The following is a 13,189-nucleotide window of genomic DNA, read 5'->3' as shown; positions in this document are numbered from 1 at the left end:
TAGTGCTTTATCCATTGGGTGTAGAGTCATCATTCCACTATTCCTATGTTTGTGAGAAGAAATATAAATCTGAAGATAAGACAATGGATCTTCAAACTCCTTCACTATTGGATAAAATGTTGGATAGGCAGGAATATTATTGATCTAATCCATCTTGTTGGAACTTAGATTGTTAGCCTTGCATTTTAATTCTTTGAGACTATTTCCATCTTCCTTCCAATCTAAAACATCCTCTACAACTCTATCAGTACTGACCATATTCTACTTCCACAACAATCACAAGAAACAAAGAAAAAAAAACTCTCTTCTCAGTTTCGTTGCACCCAAATTTCTTTATCCTTGCTTCAAACAAGGTCAACATCACTGAACATATTGAAGTTGAACAGACACATTTTTCTTTTGTTCTATCCAAATGCGCCCTTTTTTTTGTTAGATACCATTACACATGCAGTGTGCTTGACACCGTGCATTACTCCCATTGTGTTAACATTCATGGTGCATTTAAATTGCTCTATGTTATTCTTTGCAATGTTACTTTTATTGTCAGTTGCCCTTCCTGCATTGTTAAACATAATGTTAAGATGACTGTGCTTTTTCATGGCCAAATCTACTGCTGCCCTAACATCTTCTTCTTTACTCACATCACAGTGAATATAAGTTTCCCATGGTGAAAGAGATTCGGCAAGCTTGTAACTAGCATCATCTATTATGACTTTGGCTCCATGTTTATTGAAGAGGCAAACAACAACTTCTCCAATTTCATGTGTTCTATCTATGATTATTGCAACCTCCGCTTCCAATCTTAACTTTAGAAACCACTATTACACCCTCATCCAACTATCTATTTGAAACTTTTTCTCCTTTGAACACTTTCATACTTGGATTCTTTGTTGTTGGATAAAATTCATGGACTTGGTATTTGAACATATCAAATGTTTGATTCAGTCCACTAGTTGTGTGCAACTTACCATTGAAATCTTTCTTGAGAAACTTTGAATTAATCCACTACACTATCCTCAAATATATTGCCACAGTGAATTTTGCATTCTATCTCATCAGGATGATTATTACCTGTTTGGAGGCAAGAACCATTTGCATTATAAGATGTGACTGTATAGTTCTGTAGCTTATTACAACGGATTTTCTCCATGTATTCATAGTATATTATGATTCATCACCTCTAATTTGTGCCATGATACTACAAAAAATGATGAACACCCAATGATTTTAGTGGCAAATTATCATTTTCACCCAACCTCTCTTATCTTGTAGCCATTGCATCTCAACCCTAATTAGGGTTAGCAAAAACAATTTGAATTCTAGCTAGACATTTGCCAAGCATTACTAATGTTTGACCTATATTTCAATATAGGAGGACCGCTACCAATAAGGAACTCCTTTTACCAAATATTCAATGGTCCCAATCTTGTGCCCATTGTTGTAAAATGAAGCCATACACATCATTATTAGAAAATTGCTTTTGAAAAACAACTCATTCTCTATGAAGAACTGTGATATCTATCGAGATTTTATTTTTTTGGAATTTCTATTTAAGCACATGTTAAAACCTATTCTTAAAATCAAACTCCACCTGTATCTAAGACTCCATCTATCACTTGATGCCTTTGAATCAATGAAGAGGGTCTCCCATTTTTTTTAATTTTTTAGAAAATGAATGACTCAAGGGAAGGGAAGGATTAAAAGATTATGCAACTTTATTGAAGGGAAACACCAACTTAAACAAAAAAAAACACAAGCCAAACTTTACAAAAAGGAAATGGTTATTTACAATGAAGAGGGAAAAACCCTAAAAACTTAGATGTGACCACTTACAGGCTAGGAAAAATATGAACCTCTTCTAATCAACTCTTGATAGAATGGAAGAATGCATTGTGTATAGGTGAGCAACATGGTCAATGTGATATTAAACTCATGAATGGAAAATGAATGTAGAGGAGGGAAAATATATATAGATTCAAGATTTTCTTCCACATTTCTCAAATCAATATTATCTTTTAAAAAGATAGATAGAATATCAACTATTTTTTCCACACCTTGAATGCTATTTTTGGGTTGTCCATGTGACTTTTCCTCTGCAAATTGCTGCATTGATTCCTCCAAAAGAAGATAGTGAAAAAGATTTGTGGGAGGCTAAAAAATATGTAAATATTTTTCTCCCTCTTGATTGTTCACTGAGTCCTCTTCAAAAGCATTTTCTTGTCTATGCATCACTTCATCAATTTCTTTTTCTTCAAACATTTCGTTTTCCTTTTCTGCTTCTGGGTAGTCATTTGATGCTTTAGGCTGTAGTAATGATTTATTAGTCTCCAAGAGATCAAACAAGAAATGCTCATAGGAAAATCTATCCAAGCCTTCCCAAAAAGCATCATTTGGTGGAGTGTCATTAGGAGTCTCAAATACAAAAGAATCAAGTTCTAAAATTTGAAAATCTCCTAATAATTTTTTATTCGATCTTTCAACCTCTAGTCTTTGTTCAATAGGAGATATATCAAGGTCAATCAATGAGTTGGTTAACTATGAAGCATGTTCATCATCATAATCAACATGTAGATGGTAGGCTCCAGCTACACTATAGGAAGTACTTTCACTCACTAGAGGGATTTGAAGATCTTTATCATTGAAAACTGTTAGACTCTGATAAATAGGAGGTGTTCATTTAATTGTTATGAGAATGAGTCTTTTCTGTTTAGGTTTTTGCTTTAGATAATTCTTTTGTTCACAGATATAAATTCCTTCCTCTGTAATTTCTTTACACTTTAGCTCACTTAAAATCATGTCATCTTCTAGACTAATAGCCTCTTTTTGTGCATCTTGCAATGTTTGCACTTTTAAACGAAGAAGTAAGAATTTAATTTCTGTTTCCATGGCAACAATGAAAACACACAATTGATTGTTTTTATTTGGTTGGTTGGTTAGGGGTATCTTACTAACACTTCTATTGAATCTATCAACAAAATCTCTAATGGCTTCCCCTTCTTTGATCTTGATTTGAAAGAAATTTAATAACATCTTAGCAACATCAACCACAAGCATAAACCTTCATAGAAATTTTACCTCAAGATCATTCCAGCAAGTGATGCAACTATCAGGTAAATTCTAGAACCAATCTACTGTACTTCCAATGCAGCTTGCAACAAATAATCTAACAAAGATGTTCTCCTCTTGCACACCAAGAATCTCACAGGCATAATTGCTATAATGTGATCATCAGGGTCTTGATTTACATCACCAAAAATTTTTGGGAGATATTCTAATGAATTCTTAGGTAAGGCTGAGTATTGAGATAAAGAAAATGGCCCAATCTGATCCCCCCCATGGCAGGGATGCAACCAAAGCCATAACACCACAATCAATTAGAGTTCCCAACCTCCATCCTCAGGGAGGTAACCTTCAGATTTCCAAGAAAAGAAAAGCATTGGAACTTGCTTTCTTCCCCAACAGAGTAGCCAAAAATTTGTTGGTAAATAGATTTGTCATAGTAGAATATATACAATTTTTCCCAATGGAGTGTGTGGCAAATCGATGTCTCCAACAGTTGTATAGGCCCTTAATATCTGGCCTCCCTCTACATTTAGAGGGGCAGTTCCCTCATGAGATAAAATTTGTGATTTTTCAATAAAAATGAGTAGAACTTAGAAAATAAAAAGGAAAACCATTGATAGTGAATGCACCACATGCCTCCAATGTTTTTATAAAAATGATGTAAACTGTTAATGAGAGCAATCAAGGACTACGCTTGAGAGCTATCACTGACACAATGCTAATTCAACCATGCACGACTCACACCATACCATGAAAATACTCATAAATGGATTAACACTTCAACAATTTAGATTCTTTTGAAAAAGAACACCCAATGCACTTCCTTTATTTCTTTGCACCAAGAAAGTAAGAAATAACTGATCACAAAAAAAAACAATTGTACACACTTTCCAAAAATTTCTTTGTTATCAAAGCATAAGTGTTCCTTGTCACCAAAATTGAACTGTATTCTCCTCTATTGTAGCTATAGAACTTCTCGACTACAAAAGAAGAACCCCCTTACAATAAATTTTTTCCCATTATATAAATTTTGCCAAGAAGTTGGGCAACTGTCCTAACTTACTTCTTACCGAACTTCTATTGCTTTTCATCACTTTTACTCTTGTGATAAGTGCAATATTCATTTTACACTTTACAATAATATTAATTCTTAAAGAATTAATATATTTTATATTGTGACATAATTGACTTGGAGAGAAAAATTTAGGGTTACAAAACCTTAGATAACAAATTAGAAAAGCTACAATTCATAACTTTTGATTGGCACACCACTATTGGTGTACTTGTAGATGCTAATCACTCATTTCTTTTTATGTTGCTAAGATTTGAAGTTTATTTAGCATTAACAAGCATGGAGCTTCCTTGTGATTACAATAAATAGATCAACAATATTTATCAGATTTACTTCCTCTCTATCCCCATAAAAAAATCAAAGAAAATAAACCTCTTCAAAGAACATTTTGGACAAAGATACAACCAAGAAGGAAAATCAAAGATAATTATGTACACTTGTTCTCTATAGTCTCAAATGATTGCTTGGTTGAAAACACATGCAAATTACATGTCAAAGAGAAGCTTTAAAATAAATGCATTAAATTATGAGTCCACGATATGTGAAATATGGAAGTAAACACAAGCCATGTGAAGGTCTTTAAAAAGCCACTCCACATGCTGGAAAAACCTACCTAATTTTGGTTCAAATTTTAAGAAGATAAAGGAAATACAATGGAGAAGATTGGAGGCCACCAGTAAGAAAGAAGAAATTGAAAATCAAAATTTTATTTTATTGAGAAAAATAGTGTAAACCAAATGATAAATAAAGGTTGGACAATTTCTAAAAGACAAATAAGTGTAGAGTTAAGTATAAGAAAAACATTAGTCTCCTCTTAAAGGCATGGACTACAAATTATTTTTTCTTCAAACATTTGTAGGTGCCAAGTAAAATGAATGTATTAAGAGTGGACATTGGAGTGTTGATACAAATTTTAATAATGTATCTCTATAAATAGTTCACAATAATCTTAAGAAATAGATAGAAAAAATAGTTTGAAATAAAATCAAGTATATTAGTGTGAAATTGTATATTTCTACTATATATCTACATAACTATTTAAATTTTAAATTAAAGAGAGAAATGATTTAGTCCATTAATATAAAATTTATGTTTGTGCATTTTTGTTGGCAATATATTATTAGACTTTATACTCTATATTGGTTATAAACTATCATTGTAGTAGTAGAATGTTGTTAATCTTTAGTAGTGTGATAATTTATAAAACTCTTTGTTTAAACCATATTTAAACGATAGCTTTATTGGGAATAGTTGGTTTAATTTTTTATTTATGGTTAGTTGAGATGGGTTTTTTATATTGGTAAAGAGGATAGGCTTATATTGTTTTGTTGACTGTTTTTTGTTGTTTATCTTGGACATGCTTCATGTATGTTAAACTTCCTTGTTTTTGGCTACTTCTAATATAAAAAATAATACGAATTTAAACAATAAATGTAAATATTAGTTTATTGAGATCTATAAAATAAAAAAATTAATATAATAATTCACTACTTCTTACATTCTTCTTTCTACTAAAAATGAAAGATTAGAACAAATGATCATTATGGTTGATTGGTTGATACACTTTTATATATACCACATTTGATTTCTAATTAATGTAGCATATGATTCCTCACATAATTCAAAATGTATGTTTATTAAACTAGTTTATAGTATATATATAGATAAACAATGGTAATAACCTACTGATCTAGAAATTTAAATTAAATATGAATATTCACATCATTTGCATTTTGTTGGTGCTCATTCTGAAATTTTGATCTTATGATTATTGTTTTAATAGAAAAGAAACATTATTTTTTTAATTTTTTCTTTTAAATATGAATTGGTTAAATGATATTATATTGAGATTTTGACTGAGGTAGGCCATGTTTTGTAATGAAGTGAATTTTAAATATGAAGCAAATATGATTCTCTGCTTCTTGTAAAGGTATGAAACCCAACAATCAAAGTTTTCCCTCCAAACCTCTTGGCTATTCATATTCTGATTAATGCTCATTTATAAAAGGATGTTACTACTGCATTGTAATAGTGTGGAGAGTTATGTCTCTCGATTAAAGATTAATAAGATTATTGCTCTATTTGAAGAGTGGATTACAAAATTTGTGTGGATTATTGTTGAATCTCTATTTTCAATTTTCTATTTGTGTTTTAACAATTGGTATGAGAGTAGGTTGTGCTCATCTTGTTTAGCAGAAGAGATTCAAGTTTGAGTGGTAGTGGAAGAGATTCAAGTTTGAGTGGGAGCAATGGTATTTGAAGAAATAAAAGTTGAAAGGTTCAATGGACAAAATTATGCATTATGGAAGATGTAGATGGAGGATTCTTTATACCAAAAGGATCTATGGCGACCATTACAAGGTAAGGCTAAGAAACCTACAACCATGTCCGATGAAGATTGGGACATTTTAGATAGAAAAGCACTAGGAGCAATTCGGTTATGCTTATCTCCATCTGTGGCATTTAATATATCTAAAGCAAAAATAGCTGCTGAATTGATGACAATATTGGATAAATTGTATGAAAAACCTTTAGCATCAAATAAAGTTTTTCTTATTAAGCGGTTGGTTAATATGAAAATGGTTGAAGGTAAATCTGTGGTAGAACAGTTGAACAATTCTAATACTATAACTAGTCAGTTAGCTTCTGTAAAAATTACCTTTGATGAAGAAGTTCAGGCTTTGTTAATCTTATCCTCCTTGCCAGAAAGCTGGAATAGTGTAGTTATGGCAGTAAGTAATTCTGTTTCTGGTTCAAATACATTGAAATTCGATGATATTGTTGGTGTAATTTTAAGTGAAGAAATGCGCAGGAAAAGTGAGAGTGAGACACGAACAGGTAATGCTTTTATTGTAGATGATAGAGATGACAGAGGCAGATCAAGAGAAAGAGGAAGGAATACGAGTGATCATGATAGATCACAAGCAAGGTCAAAATCTAGAAGTAGAGAGACTGGATGTTGGTTTTGTGGCAAACCAGGCCACATCAAAAAGAACTGTTGGACATATAAGAAGGTATTGGAAAATGAAAAGGAAGAGGAAGCCAATGTAGCATGTCAAGACGATACAAGTGTTCTTATCCTTACCACTGAAGAAACTGCAGATCATGTTTGGGTGCTTGATTCCAGAGCATCATTTCATGTGACTCCACATAAGGAGTATTTTGAAAGCCTGCAAATTGGTAACTTTGGTAAGGTTGTTTTGCGTAATAATGAATCTTGTGATGTTTCTGGTATGGGAGATGTGCTCTTAAAATTAAAGAATGGTAATAGTTGGTTGTTAAAAGATGTTAGATATGTTCCCCAGCTGAAGCACAATTTGATTTCAGCTGGAAAACTTGGTTCTCAAGGGTGTGAAATCAAGTTTGACTTAGATAGATGGAAGGTTAAGAAGGGGGCTTTGGTGATTGCTCAGGGCGGAAAAATGGGTAGCCTGTTTGTAGTAGAGAGTCGAAGTAAAGTGGAAGTAATTCATCCTGGTCTAATTTCTCGAGATTGCATGGAGGAAGGGGGAGTCTATAGCAAGATGAAGTCTTTGGAGTTCAAGAAGCTAGGAATACAAGAGAAGGTTAAGGAAACACAGAATCTACAGCTGGTGAAGCAAATACAGGCAACACCACTGGTGATTGGGAAGCTTATGGAGATGATAAACCAGGAGAACATAGATTCCAAATATCATATGGGGGGACCTATGTCTGTAGCAGAGTCTTCCATTTCTCTTACTTTACATTCCAAGAAGCATGCAAACCACATGGAAGAGTTGTTGCTGATATACATAGAGACTTGCTATGTCCAGCCCCAAGCCATTAGAGAGTGGGTCAAGTTTGTTTTTTCTTTGGATCCCAGTGCTCCGTGCTTAGAGTGCACTGGTAGGGGTTTGCAGGTTGTGGGTGGCATGGCCAGAAATAATAGATATAGTGCAATGGTCCTTAGGATATACACTGAAAAGAGATTGATAAATGAGAAAGAAAATGAAACTGGGGTTTTGCAGAAGTATCCAGAGAAGTATAATAGCATTTATTTTGTGGTAATAAGAGAGCCTTTGTCATATCAGTATGAGGACAGTAATTCAGATGCAGCAGTTACATGCCTATTAAAAGACAAAATGGAAGAGAATATGTTAGATAATGCAAATGGCAAGAATAGTTCCAGAGTTTCTGGTTTTATGTTTTTTTACAATTTTATTAATTCTGATTTATTCTGGAAAAGATTAATCAGAAGTGTTCGTGAACAACATTTTTCTAATTTGAAGTCATTTCTCTAAAGCCGAGTTGATCGGAGATTGTTAGTGTGATGGTTGGGTTTCAAGTGGGAGATTGTAAAGGTATGAAACCCAAAAGTCAAAGTTTTCCCTCCAAACCTCTTGGCTGTTCATATTCTGATTAATGTTCATTTATAAAAGGATGTTACTACTGCATTGTAATAGTGTGGAGAGTTATGTCTCTCGATTAAAGATTAATAAGATTATTGCTCTATTTGAAGAGTGGATTACAGAATTTGTGTGGATTATTGTTGAATCTCTATTTTCAATTTGCTGTTTGTGTTTTAACACTTTTTTCAAGCTCAACGCCAAATTAGAAAACATATAACTATGCTGTTATCATGATGGATGAACTAATTGAAATAATTACAATGAATAAAGTATTTGCGAACATATATAGTGTAATACGTCAATGAACACAACAATATTCTGTTTGCTTAGGAGCAATTTGCACTACTTTTGAAACTAAGAGACATTATTACTGTTGCGAGAGCTGGAAAGAGGAACGAGGTCTTTTTATAATGACATTTTTACAGAACTGAAGGCTGATTTTTAAATGAGTGTGCTATAAATACAGAGGACAATAGTTAAACCCAAATTAAAGGTGTATTGTATTGCTGAAATTAATGGGTCATATTTTCCAAGTAATAAAGACGTATCTCCAATTTGTAGTTTTACGTGCCTCTGCTAACAACATGCTTTACAGGCTTGTATATCACTTAGAGCTGATGAATTGAATATCGGATACTCCTAGCTATATTAAAATTATTGGTGACAAACTGTTTTGAATAGGGTGGGCTCACACGTCTGTGATTTTTATCATATTACGTTGATGCGAAAGCAATCGAATCTCGAAAAGATTTTTTTCAAATCATCAAACAATAAAAAGGACGAAGCAATACAGCTGGGAATTGCGTCTGATTAACAAGCGTGCTAAATTCATCTATCTTGTCGACTGGAGCCTCTGATTAGACATTTAATTTAAAAACACATATTTCGAAATTATGACATTCAAAGAGACTCACTCCAGCGGCCACTCTTTAAGTGTTAGTGTGACGTTTAAGAGTCAGGTTTTACAATTTAACTAAGTCCATCATATTTTATCAGATAGATTAGATAAAAAAATTCCCCTCACTTTCGTATTAGATCCAGCTGTAATTTGAGAAATGTTAAAATAAATATTGATATAGATGTGTAGATCACAAAATATAAATGATCTTATTTTGATTTTGAAATGATAGTATTCAGCATCGACCATTGGGAAGAGTGCTCTTATACAGTGTCTACGCTATTTCTATTATCACACTGTCTAAAGCATAATTTAGTTTTAATATTGGATTAATTCTTGATGGCTTTTTTTAAATTTTCTTTAAAAACTAGTGAGATAACAAACTTAAGATTAAAATCTTTAATATGTATTTTAGTGAAAGATATTATCATTGTTACATACACATCTATAATTTACTATTTTTCACATATTTTTTAAAAATAATAAAGAAAATATTAAATGGTGAATATGTTTTCTGTATATGGAAATAGTTTAGGAATTAATGTTTTATATGATTACTCTTTATAACTTATAATAGATAAATTTATTCAATTTAGATTATTATTAAATATTTATCTTTTATTATTTTCAGAATACTAAAAACTATATAGTATTTTCATAAAAACTAAATTTATTTTCATTTAAAAAAATATAAGACTTTGTTATAATTAAAAAAAAAGATTTCTAGGGTTCCTAAAGTTTGATAGAAAAAATCTTTAATTCCATTGAACTTATTTTAGTAAAAACAATTATATAAAGAAATGTTTATTTAAATTTTAAAATATAAAAAATAGAGTTTAAAATTAGACATTTTATAAACATAACAATGTGTAGAATGTTTTTATAATTTTGCCAGCTCATTACAAGCTATAAGATTCCAGTACGTGACTAGAATAAGAGAATAATCCGTGTATATACACAGTGGGAGTTCGGTTGGAACATAAGCTATAGTTTGGTGCAGAATAAGACGATGATTCGAGCTGTTTCGATTTTGTCTGTCTCGTTCTGTATTGTGCAGATGCCAAAGCCCAGCGGTGCTCGCCTGCTCCATCTGTGCAATGCGGAAGCCATGAATGCGAGATCTTCAATTACGAGGGCATCTGGGAGGACCGTTTTTCTTGCAAGGCGGCCAACGTTGCAATTCCCACTTCAGAAGCCCAGCTCCTGCGCACCGTTGCCCACGCTGTTCGAAACAAGCAGAAGATCAGAGTGGTGAGCAAACATGCTCACAGCATCTCAATGCTTGTCTCCGTTGAAAGAAAAGGGCTCATCATTTCAACACAGAATTATGACTCTGTCATTGAAGTGAACAGCGAGGCCATGACAATCACAGTCCAAGCCGGAGCGCTGATGAGAGACAAGATTGAAGCAGCTGCAAAGCACGGCCTCGCTGCCCACCATGACTTAGATCAGTGGAGTTTCTGCAGCTGGTGTTATTTCAACCGGAGCCCACGACAGCAGCTTTGCTGGGAGAGGCGGCGGAGTTTATGAATACGTGGTGCGAATGAGAATCGTAGTTCCTGCGTCTCCCTCAGAAGGGTATTCAAAGATCTTAGTTTTGACCGAATCAGATGAAGATCTCAAAGCGGCAAAATTGTCACTGGTAACACTGGGAGTGATTTCAGAGATCAAATTCCCTCTGGAACCAATGTTTAAAAGATCTGTTTCCGTCTCCGTGAGGGATGATCGCGATCTGGAAAACGAAGCCGAACGTTTTCTCAGAGCTCACACATTTGGTGACATAAATTGGATGCCTTCACATCAGAAGGCGATTTTTGCAGAAATCGACCGAGTTTCTGTTGATGTTGTTGGAGACGGCAGCAGCACGGCCATAGGTAGTCCCACCAGACTGTCTGACATTGAGACAAATGCTTCTCTAGGTATGTGCTCTTTAACCTTGTCAATCTTCTTCATTTTTAAATGGCTGACATCTATGATTGAGAGTATCCATTCTAGTTTTGTGAGTTTGCAGCACAATCTCCACCCTTTGGGGCAAGATTCCCTGTCATTTTTTATCATCTCAGAGTTTTGCATTTGACAATATTCAATCATTCAATTTTATCAATATATCTATTGATTTGAATCTTACTTCAGTCTGTGTATTTTGCATTCAGTTGGACTTTATTTCTGCAGTCTCATTTAGAATCATTCCATTCCATCAGCAGACTAGAGATTTAAATTTGATTTAAAACTTACTAATTTTCTTGCAGATAAGAGATCTATAGATTTAAATTTGAATTTAAAAACTTACTAATTTTCTTTTATTTTAACCCTTCAATCCATTTTTTAATAGGCGAAATTTTATGAACTAAAGACTCATGGGTATCTATTTCTCTAAATTTGTGGAATATATGATTCTGGTTTCATCTCTTATAATGTGATAAGGACTCAGCAATAGCTTTTTCTAGATAGAGAAATTTTCAAACCGTTCAAATTCATCAATACCATAAAGACCTATTATTTACTCAATCTTATTTGAAGACTTCCCTTTTATTAGTACTATTATTTTGATTTGAATTAAAGAAACTTTGTTATAAAAATACATCTTATTTGGTTTGTGTTTGCGCTTCAGTCGACTCAATCCAGGCAAAAGCAAACGGGACTGCAATATGTGACCGGGTCGGAAGCAGACTGCTTCATATCCGACGGGCGGCAACGGGTTTCTGAATGACGGGAAACTTTTCACCGGCTATCTGGTGGTGGGTTTGAATCACTGTATGCAGACATCCGGTGACTGCGATCGAGTTTTCTGAGAAAACGGATGAGAGCTGTACACCGACACAGATATTAGATAAGAATAAAACAACATGTCTGTGGGATCGCCGCGTCCATAGAGCTAAGCTCTTTAATGTTGAATTTGGAGTGTCTTTGTCTCGCTTCCGAGAAGTCATAGAGGATGTAAAGAAAATAAGAGATTTGGATGCCCAAAGGCTGTGCGACACAACTACGATGGTTATAAGTTCTCTTAAGAAGTCCGAGCCGTACTTGGGACCTTCTGAGGATCAGGTGAGGTTTGAATATTTATCTTACCGACCAAGGGAAGCGGGGACGCCCAAGTGGAATGAAGATGTGTTTCAAGAGATCGAGCAGATGGTGATTGAGAAGTATGGAGCGGGGTTGCATTGGGGAAACTCTGGAGGTCACTTGTTCGGAGGGTTGGCTCAACGGGCAGTGAACTTGACGGAATTTTTAAAGGTGAAGTCAAGATTCGATCCCAACGGAGTGTTTTCGAATGATTGGACCGACGGTTTGTTCGGAATTGGAGGGAAAGTTGTGGAGGAATTGAGAGATGGATGCGCACTGTACAAGATGTGTAAATGTAGGGAGGATAAACATTGTGCGCCAGATAAAGGATTTCTTTGCAAGCCAGGGAGAGTATGGAAGAATGCTCGTGTTTGTAGAAAGCTTAACTGAAAATATTGTCGTTTCATCCCTAAACATTTCATGAGAACTAGTTCCTGGAGTAACTGGTTCTGTGTTCAAAGCTTGAGTTCTTCAAAATAATAAACAAATTTTACTTTTAGAATTAAATTAGCTTATATATATTTTATATATAAAATAAGTCGAGAGATATCCTTCTAAGGTGTCTATTATACTGAGGCAATTTATGAAAATAGACGTCTCGAGAAAGATATCTATTGGATTATTATATATATATATAAGCTAGTAGCACTCTGACAAAAGAATGAAAGACATTATTGTCATTAATGTAAAAGAATAAATAATAATGATAAAATATATTATATT

General features: G+C 33.7%; 1 pseudogene; it reads left to right on the top strand.

Annotated features, from left to right (window-relative positions):
- LOC149546659 (L-gulonolactone oxidase 5-like) overlaps window positions 1-12,856 on the top strand; it is a 13,942-nt pseudogene extending 1,086 nt beyond the window's left edge.
- Window positions 12,857-13,189: the final 333 nt, after the last annotated feature.

This window comes from Cupressus sempervirens, chromosome 7 (assembly GCF_028749045.1).
Source record: "Cupressus sempervirens isolate cs-2001-9-10 chromosome 7, ASM2874904v1, whole genome shotgun sequence".
In the NCBI taxonomy this organism is placed as follows: Eukaryota; Viridiplantae; Streptophyta; class Pinopsida; order Cupressales; family Cupressaceae; genus Cupressus; species Cupressus sempervirens.
The sequence above is the reverse complement of the archived record's forward strand: the minus strand, read 5'-3'. Positions and strand labels throughout refer to the sequence as shown.